Here is a 9,412-nt window from a genome sequence, read left to right on the forward strand (position 1 = left end):
GCGGCACTGTCACGCTCTCATTTTTCAACCAAATTGGTTAAAATTTTGGTCAAGTAGTCTTCGACGAAGCCCGGACTTCGGTATTGCATTTCAGCTTGATGGCTTAAAAATTAATTAATGACTTTGGTCATTAAAAATCTGAAAATTGTAAAAAAAAATAAAAATTTATAAAACGATCCAAAATTACGTTTATCTTATTCTCCATCATTTGCTGATTCCAAAAACATATAAATATGTTATATTCGGATTAAAAACAAGCTCTGAAAATTAAATATATAAAAATTATTATCAAAATTAAATTTTCCAAATCAATTTAAAAACACTTTCATCTTATTCCTTGTCGGTTCCTGATTCCAAAAACATATAGATATGATATGTTTGGATTAAAAACACGCTCAGAAAGTTAAAACAAAGAGAGGTACAGAAAAGCGTGCTATTCTTCTTAGCGCAACTACTACCCCGCTCTTCTTGTCAATTTCACTGCCTTTGCCATGAGCAGTGGACTGACGATGCTACGAGTATACGGTCTTGCTGAAAAATGGCATTGCGTTCAGTTTCATTCTGTGAGTTCGACAGCTACTTGACTAAAATTGTATTTTCGCCTTACGCGACTTGTTTTGTTTTGTTCCGCCGAACATGCCCCTGAACCCTCCTAGCAGGGCTAGGCGCTTCGCGTCGTCGACTTTGCTATTACTTACACATTTTCAGCCTTTTTTACTTTTTTCAATTCCCATGCCTGATTATAAATGCACTGTGTTTGATATGATAGTGTGTGTGTGTGTGTGTGTGTGTGTGTGTGTGTGTGTGTGTGTGTGTGTGTGTGTATGCACCAACAGACAGGCGGAGGACAACATGTATATACTGTCACAAACATTGTTTAAAAAACAACAAAAACAGTATTACGCCACTTGGTCAATGAATGGTTTTAATAAAGTTTTTTGTTTTCAAATGTTAAATAATCACAGCATCATGGTTGTATTTTCGAAAAATGTACAAATTTGCGACAAGTAAAACCAACACATGGTGAAGGATAAGAAATTAGACAGAATAAAACAAGAGAAAGTGTTTTTTCTATACATCTCAAACACATTTTTTAAGACAGAGGATGCAGTAAATAAACAACTTGATTGACTTGATTTGTCTGTGCTGGTCAAAACAGAACAGGTTCAGCCAGCCGTGGCTTTTTTCAAAAATCGTCTTCAAGAATTCTGATGATGTTGGGCTTGAACTAATGCAACTAATTCCTTAAACAAACACAGCCAGATACACCATCCTGCAATTCCCCTGCAGTGAAGCCACACATTATCATGTCATTTCAATCATGAACACAGCATCCTGTAGTCGTAGTTAGATTAGCCTACCGAGACCATGAGAACATCTGTAAGTATACCGAGAGGCATAAATTCCGCAAACTGAACTTTAAAAAATAAAAAAAAATCAACTCGGTGGTGAATGTTTTCAATGTTTGAATATTTTATTTATTGGCCATTTTAGTGTTTATAAACCTTCGCTTTATTGATTTTGAATAGAACATCATGAAATGACAATTTTTTTTTAAAAAGTGACTGAGTCTAAGCGCAATGATTTTGGAAAACGTTCAGTGTTCATAACGTTCAATGCTTTGGCCAGCTCTAAGCATCCCAATCGCTTGCTGAGTCTCTCTCCTTCATCAAGTCGTGGCATGATTGCGATATCTGATACAGCCAAACAGCCAGTTGCATTTCATAGGGCCATAGACTACCTTTTTTACGTTATTGTCTCCCGTTCAGCCCATGGTCTTTATTAGCACAGTGAGCTGTGGCTGGATCAGCAATACTGCAAAGCGCACGCTGACAGCATGAAACATTTGCTCCGACACTCAAGATGTCAACTACAAATTACAGGTTCAATCTGATTTTCGTTTGAGAGCAAAATCGTTCAATGCACTATTTGCTGAATTTATGCCTTTCAGTATAGTATACATTTTCACTCTGATTACGGATACTATGCCCACAAAATATTTCAAAGGGTAAAACATGAAACAAATGAATAATAATTCAATAGACCTAAAATTGAAGAATACATTAAAGTCAACAATTTAACGTCCACCTGTATTTGTTTGTGCGAACTTGGGGAAAAATAGGAGTTGGGGTGGTCGTGTGTGTGCGTGAGGCTTGTTCATGCTGATGGTGATAATAGTTTATGTGTTCCATATATTATCATGTTTGTCTGTTTTTCCATACGATTTGTAGAAATTGGTATAACGTATTGTTTTGAGCACTCCTGTTTGCGTACATCATTCTAAGTTTGGTTTTATCTTTAAAAAAACAAACAAACAAAAACCCGCCCTTTTTCTCATGAATTTCGACTTATCAAACGCAATGGCAAGGTTTTGTATTAGTGTTGTGCTCATGTCATGAATGGACAGGATATTCTTTAATGTGACTGTTTGATGTTTCTTCTGTCATTTTCATTTTCATTTCATTTTCATTACTTTATTGTCCCATCGCTGGGAAATTCGGGTCGCTTCCTCCCAGTGGAAAGCTAGCAGAAACACTGAGAGTCGCGCTACCCAGGTGTCTGCGTGTTTAGGTGTATTCAGCCACCTGCACTAATGGCAGAATGACCAAGGTCTTTTGCGTGCCATTGTGATGACACGGGGGTGGGACATGGCTTCCGTCTCTGGGTCTGCACATAAAGTTGACCCGTGTCCGTCCCGGCCCGAACTCGAACCTGCGACCTGCGACCTTCCGATCACAAGTCCAGTGCTCTACCAACTGAGCTACCGGGCCCCCATATATACAGCAGTTTTACTAAGCTCAGGAGAAACAACTACTGGTTAAAAAAGTAAATGTAAGAAAGAAGGTTAAGAATACAAGGAAGAAAGAAAGGATTTGCATACCCAGGGATCTGTCCAGAATATAAACAGTTACAGCCATACTCATCTCAAAAAGCATCTAAAACATCATGAAGAAGACGCGTTTACCAATAGAAACCTATTCTATAACATTAATTTAGCATTTGGATATAATGTCACCAAGAACAAATCATTGAAATATATACATGCAAGTAATTAAAGCTAGATAATAATGTGAATGCATGCCGAGTTTTACTGACAGTTGAGTTGGAATTTCACAGTGCATCACTTTTCCTCTTTGGTCTCAACATGTTGTGCTACATTATACTTAGCTTTAAGATAACATCATGTAATTTTTATTATGAAGGATTGTCATGCTCTCGCTCTCTCTCTCTCTCTCTCTCTCTCTCTCTCTCTCTCTCTCTCTCTCTCTCTCTCTCTCTCTCTCTCTCTCTCTCTGTTAGTGTGTTTGTCATTGTCTCTCTCTCTCTCTCTCTCTCTCTCTCTCTCTCTCTCTCTCTCTCTCTCTCTCTCTCTCTCTCTCTCTCTCTCTCTCTCTCTCGTCGTTGAAGAGGCAACAAACGACTTTCTTTTCTTTTCTTCTTTTTCTGTGTGTGTGTCAGTGTGTCAAGTTAGTCAAAAGAGACAACGAAATAACGCGCGCATCTGCTACAAATGCCGCTTATTGGAGCATAAATGATGTAGACTCGGCTTTGTAAAAACCAATGCTTTAATCGATCGGGTCGTACAATATTCCCTCAGCGAGCAGAGCAACGCTTTAAAATATTCATGATACAAAGGCTGCTTTGGTCGCAAACTCTTCTGTTGATTGATCATTTTAAGGCTAGGACTAATAGCTGATTATTACTCTTTGTTCCGTGGAATAGTGTGAGTCTTCACTGAATTCATTGATGCTTTAGTCTTTACAGCTCGCTTTCAGGCTGATTATTCCAGAAACATTCTGTCTGTCAGCCTTTTTTTCCCAATGCCTTTCTCCAGGTCGCTTTTAACCCTTGTTGTATGTATTCAACTCCCCCTCCCCCTTCTCCCTTCTCCCTCCTCCCCCTCCATCATTGTTCAAGCATTACCGTGTTTTTTTGTGTTTGTATGGTATTAATTCAAGCCCAGTCGTCAATTGACATTTGACGAATCATCTGAACATGACATTATATGTTACGCATTACACCTACGGTGTGTTATTGCCGAGGACAATGTTCTTTTAACTTTAAATTATTGCTTATTTTATTTTATCATTTGTTAATTATTTGTGTATAAAAAAAATAACGATGCAGACAATTCCTGTTAATCTCTCTCTCTCTCTCTCTCTCTCTCTCTCTCTCTCTCTCTCTCTCTCTCTCTCTCTCTCTCTCTCTCTCTCTCTCTCTCTCTCTCTCTCTCTCTCTCTCTCTCTCTCTCTCTCTCTCTATCTCTTTATATGCAATGCATTATTGCAACTATGCTGCGATTTCCACACTATATTGTTTTTCCTATTTTGAGTGTGTATACAAAACCATAACCCCGCTTTTCCTTATTACTATTTACATTATGTACGTCTGTAAGAAACAATAACCTTGTCAATTTTACTATCTATATTCTGTGCGTCTGTATTAAGTGTTTGTATAAGGGACAGGTTGTAAGATTAGGCTTTGCCTAAAACCTCTATCCTTTGGTAATAAAGTTCAGTTTTAGTTTCTCTCTCTCTCTCTCTCTCTTTTTCTCTCTCTCTCTCTCTCTCTCTCTCTCTCTCTCTCTCTCTCTCTCTCTCTCTCTCTCTCTCTCTTTCCCCCCCCCCCCTCCACCCCCCCCAGCCTCTCTATATATATCTCGTTCGACTTTTCCCTACTTCTTCAACCAGACCCTTCCTCGTTAATTCCGATTTGGGGACCTACGTCAGGGTTTTCGTTTCATCTCATCTCTTTGTCTCTAGAGAGAAGAGCGGGTGGCCTTATTATCTTGTTTCTAGCTACTATTTTAGTTCTGGGACATCGATTTATTTTCCTAACTGCCGAACAACGTGTGCTGCATGCTCTGTGCTAAAAGACGGATCACTGACGTCGATCTCTTTTTAAAGACTCGATAGATTATACTGTCTGTCAACCCGTTTTTGAAAAAAATTCCCCATGCCTTTGTTTTATGTCGGTTTCATGATAATGCGTGACTAAGCAGTTGATTGTTTTTGTTTTTGATTTTTTTGTTAAGATGACGGAATCAATAATATTTTAAAGAAAAGAAATATTTGTCGAGTTTTGAAATGGTTGAAGGATGTATGATCGTGTATGTAAGCGCTTCGTGTGTGTGTGTGTGTGTGTGTGTGTGTGTGTGTGTGTGTGTGTGTGTGTGTGTTGAGGGAATTACCTACTTTCCGAATGGTACTTGTACATATCTCAGCTTACTACGGATACATACATGTAAGGCACATTCCTTCCCGTAAAATCTATTTGGCTTACTGCCACGGATTGGCCCAGGCGTTTACTCGGGACTATAAAGCCATCCATCCACTTGCACATAAACCAAAAATCAAACTCCTGTTGGCTTACTTTGTAGAGTGGATATGTTTGTGAGGATTTATTTTCGAAGATTGACATTAGTGTCATGTCAGTAAAGAAATTGAGTCATTAAACGATATCTAAGTCCGGCAACTCAGAAAGCACCCAAGTATTGTTGATTTTGTGTGTGTGCCAAGTCTAAGATTGTAAACCACGGGAAAGACCGTGCCTTTAGCACTTCAACAGACAGCTCGATCGTAGTCGATGGTCAACCTGAATGGTACATTTCACCGTAGTAACCCTGCCTCATGGTGGAATTTAATGTGGAATTCCTTTGAATAAACGTGTTTTTATTACAATATAATATGGGTGATTGTATAAAGGCAGTGTTTGACCTAAACAAAACACACACATACACACACACACACACACACACACACACACACACACACACATACACACACACACACACACACACACACACACACACACACACACACACACACAAACAAGCAAAACTCAAGTAAAAACTATCCAGATGAACCAAGTTACCATACACGCTTACGGATGATAAATATCTCGCGATCAGCTCTGTGTACCGTACAGCCAGATTCTTAAAAGGATGGCGAACTTCGCTGACATTGTCTGCACGCACAGATATTGATTTTTCCTCTCTCCAAAAGGGTTCTTCTGGAAGACTTTTAAATATTGAAACAGCCTGTCTAAACGTACAGATCAATGTTTGATGTGTGCAATCGGTAAAATGCGAAAAAAGACATACAGTTTACCTAGCCAGCTCAGGCGAATCGGCTTAATTTCGACGAGTCGGTGACAAAAAACTACCTTGAAATGTATCTGCTGCAAGTCAATAAAAGAAAAACGTGTTCAACGAATATTTTTTTCGTTGCATTACTTCACTTTTTAATAGGTTAATACATTCAAAGACTTAAAAAAATAACTAAATAAAATAAATCTATGATTAAAAAATAACTAAATAATCAAACAACAAAACATGGTTATCTTACTGGATGGAAGATTGTCTTACAGGCAGCAAAACCTTGTATCCATGCAAGTGGTAGTATTTTGTCGAATAAAGTTATCATGACATTGTCAGTATTTTTAGATAATGTAACCTTTAAAACTAACATTTCAATGCACATCTGAATCTGGGAATCGCAATTCCAGTAACCTGCACCTACAGTACAATCATAATCAAATGACATTTTCTAACATGCAGAAGGATAGCAAGAAAACGGGTGCTCATATTGTAACTTATAATGTTACGCCTATGCCCTGTTGCGCCCAAACTTGCCATTACACAGACGCACACACATGCATGTACACACATCAACACACACACACACACACACACACACACACACACACACACACACACACACACACGATTGCGACACGTTTTAACCATGTGCATTATGAACATCGATGGCCTAGTTAATGTAAAGACAATGATTCTTCAGCAAGTATATCTTTCGAACAGTGGAAGAAATGTTAACATAAAACATGTCATTGACAGTGATCGTACTTATGTTGAACGGATGGCTGTGACTATAAAGCCAAGCTGAAGAAGCTCGCTCTCTCTCTCTCTCTCTCTCTCTCTCTCTCTCTCTCTCTCTCTCTCTCTCTCTCTCTCTCTCTCTCTCTCTCTCTCTCTCTCTCTCTCTCTCTCTCTCTCTCTCTCTCTCTCTCTCTCTCTCTCTCTCTCTCTCTCTCTCTCTCTCTCTCAGACTTCCAATTCACAGCAGCGTGAAAAAGCAGTGTTTAATGACATTGAGAAGAAATCCGGGGAGGGGGCGGGGGGGGGGGGGGGGGTGATCACACAGTTCAGTGACAATATAATGAAGAAGTAAGCTTATTTCAATTAGTTCAACATAATTCTATCGCTTTAAAATCGTGTCCTGAACAATGTTTAGTAGTAAGATCAAATGGAACAGCTCTCTTACCATTCCTTACATTGTGTTGATAATATCAGTAAAGCGATTTCGAGTGAGAGTCGTTAAAAAAAAATCGGATGGATTGTTCTCACGGTCAACTTTTAATCTATTTTGTTTTACCAACTTCTCAGTGATAGTTTCCTGGCAATACTGATTAAAAAAATCGGCCATGTGAATCGAGTTTCGATTGTCTAGCAAGGCCAAGGGCAGTAACTGTATTATCCTGTCGGTTGTTTTTGCAAGCACTGACGCAGGCTGACGGACGTTACTGAAAATGTAGTCATTCACTGTCACTCAGATACTGTATGAGATGGTCAGCAATATTCTGTCATGTAAAACCTACACACGGGCGTACATTTGATAACTTTATGAAATTAGTAATATCATATGGAGCACTCATGCTTGTTGGATTGATCACCACTAAATTTTACATCGGTAGTCATATTGTTGGGAAAACGGAAGTGAAAAAATGTGTTCATTAATACAGGCTAACGTGTGCGTTAATAGCTAAGTGTATTTTATGTACCATGGTGCGTGCTCAATCTTGCCAATACAACTGTAAAGATTCACAATTCCCACGTTGATATGTTTCATGTTGATATGTTTGACACAAAATAGACTTTTTGCTTTGGTGGACACTTTTGAATAACCAACTGTAATTCACATCTGTTTCATCATTGCAGTCCTATAAGAATTGCAACAAATCAGGTGTAGGCCTATCAAGTCAATTCAGGTTGTTACCAGTCAATCCCGACTTTTGGTAGCAAACGGCACAAAGGATACCATAAAAATCAAAAAATAAATTCGTGTTTCTAATGTCATGGAATTCCACCAAAATGGTTTTTTACAAATGTCATGGCATTATGCGACGTCATAATTATGCACAAGTTCGATCCGTGTTCAAGATCGCATTTACATTGATTAGCACGTTTTAGATGACCCTCATACACACGCCATACAAAAAAGCAAGACAAGGTAGCAAGCATTTTAGCGTCAATGAAAATAAAACGAAAACACGACACGACACTTGTCACATTCTCGCTCGGCACAATCCAAGGGACTGAACAACAGCCGCACAATAAATGCAAAGAAAAAAGTCCAGTTTCTGCAAATATAGATGTTAGAAAGTACGTATTGCACAGCAAGCAACTGATGATCACTCAGTATTGCTGCTAATTTGACTAAATCTTCGGCATCATAGTTCACATTGTTTCTGGAGTAAAGTCTGCAAGTAATCAGAAAAGCCTTTTCGAAGATGTTTTCAGAGTTCTTCGCATTCGTAAGTTTTGCGACACAACACGGCCCCTACTGCTACGACACTCAACCTTACACTCATATATAGTCAAAGTCACTCGGGATGTTCGTGCGCATATAACATGACGAGGTACATGCATTACAATGCTACGTCATTCAAACGTTTGATCGAGGGTGTCATTTCCAGAAATGGTACACGACCCCGCACTTCGAAGCGACTCGTGTCGTTACAGACATGGTCAAATGACTTCAATCTGAATACACGTGCGCAGAGTTATGTCTCTATGGAACACAAAGCCACGGTATTCAAAAGTGTGAAGGTTTCAATCCAGAAATGCTTAACCCCGCTACGAAACAACTCTTGTGACACTTTACTATTACAGACGTAACCGCCGTCACTCTGAATACATGTGCGCATAGTTATGAAACCAGAGTTTTAGGGTCCGCTTCCAAAAATGTTTCAACCCGCACTTCAAAGCATACCTTGTTGTCACTATCACAGCTGTTGCCACCTTCAATCTGTATATATACGTACTCATAAGGATGACCTCGGGAGGTACACAGTGCGAAATCCACGCTGTTCAAAACGTTAGAGTATAACTCACACACATGTCACATTCCTCAACAGCAACTCTTGGAGTTTCCATCACAGTCATAACAAGCGTCACTTACAATTTAGTTATATGAAGTCGTATATCGCGCGCGTATCTCCAGATTCGGACTCAAGGCGCAGGGATCTATTTATGCCGTGTGAGATGGACATTTTTACACAATACATCACGAATTCACATCGACCAGCAGATCGCAGCCATTTCGGCGCATATCCTACTTTTCACGGCCTACTATTCCAAGTCACACGGTTATTTTGGTGGACATTTTTTATC

The 9,412-nt window shown here is 39.2% G+C and overlaps 1 protein-coding gene across 1 annotated transcript in view; it reads right to left on the reverse strand.

Annotated features, from left to right (window-relative positions):
• Window positions 1-4,643: 4,643 nt before the first annotated feature.
• Window positions 4,644-9,412, reverse strand: part of LOC138960241 (uncharacterized) — a 12,805-nt gene continuing 8,036 nt past the window's right edge. Inside the window, exon 4 of the mRNA XM_070332048.1 lies at window positions 4,644-9,412. This exon is cut by the window's right edge and continues 2,063 nt beyond it. The gene's annotated coding sequence lies outside the window, so the exon portion shown is untranslated.

Source organism: Littorina saxatilis, linkage group LG2 (genome assembly GCF_037325665.1).
Source record: "Littorina saxatilis isolate snail1 linkage group LG2, US_GU_Lsax_2.0, whole genome shotgun sequence".
NCBI lineage: Eukaryota > Metazoa > Mollusca > Gastropoda > Littorinimorpha > Littorinidae > Littorina > Littorina saxatilis.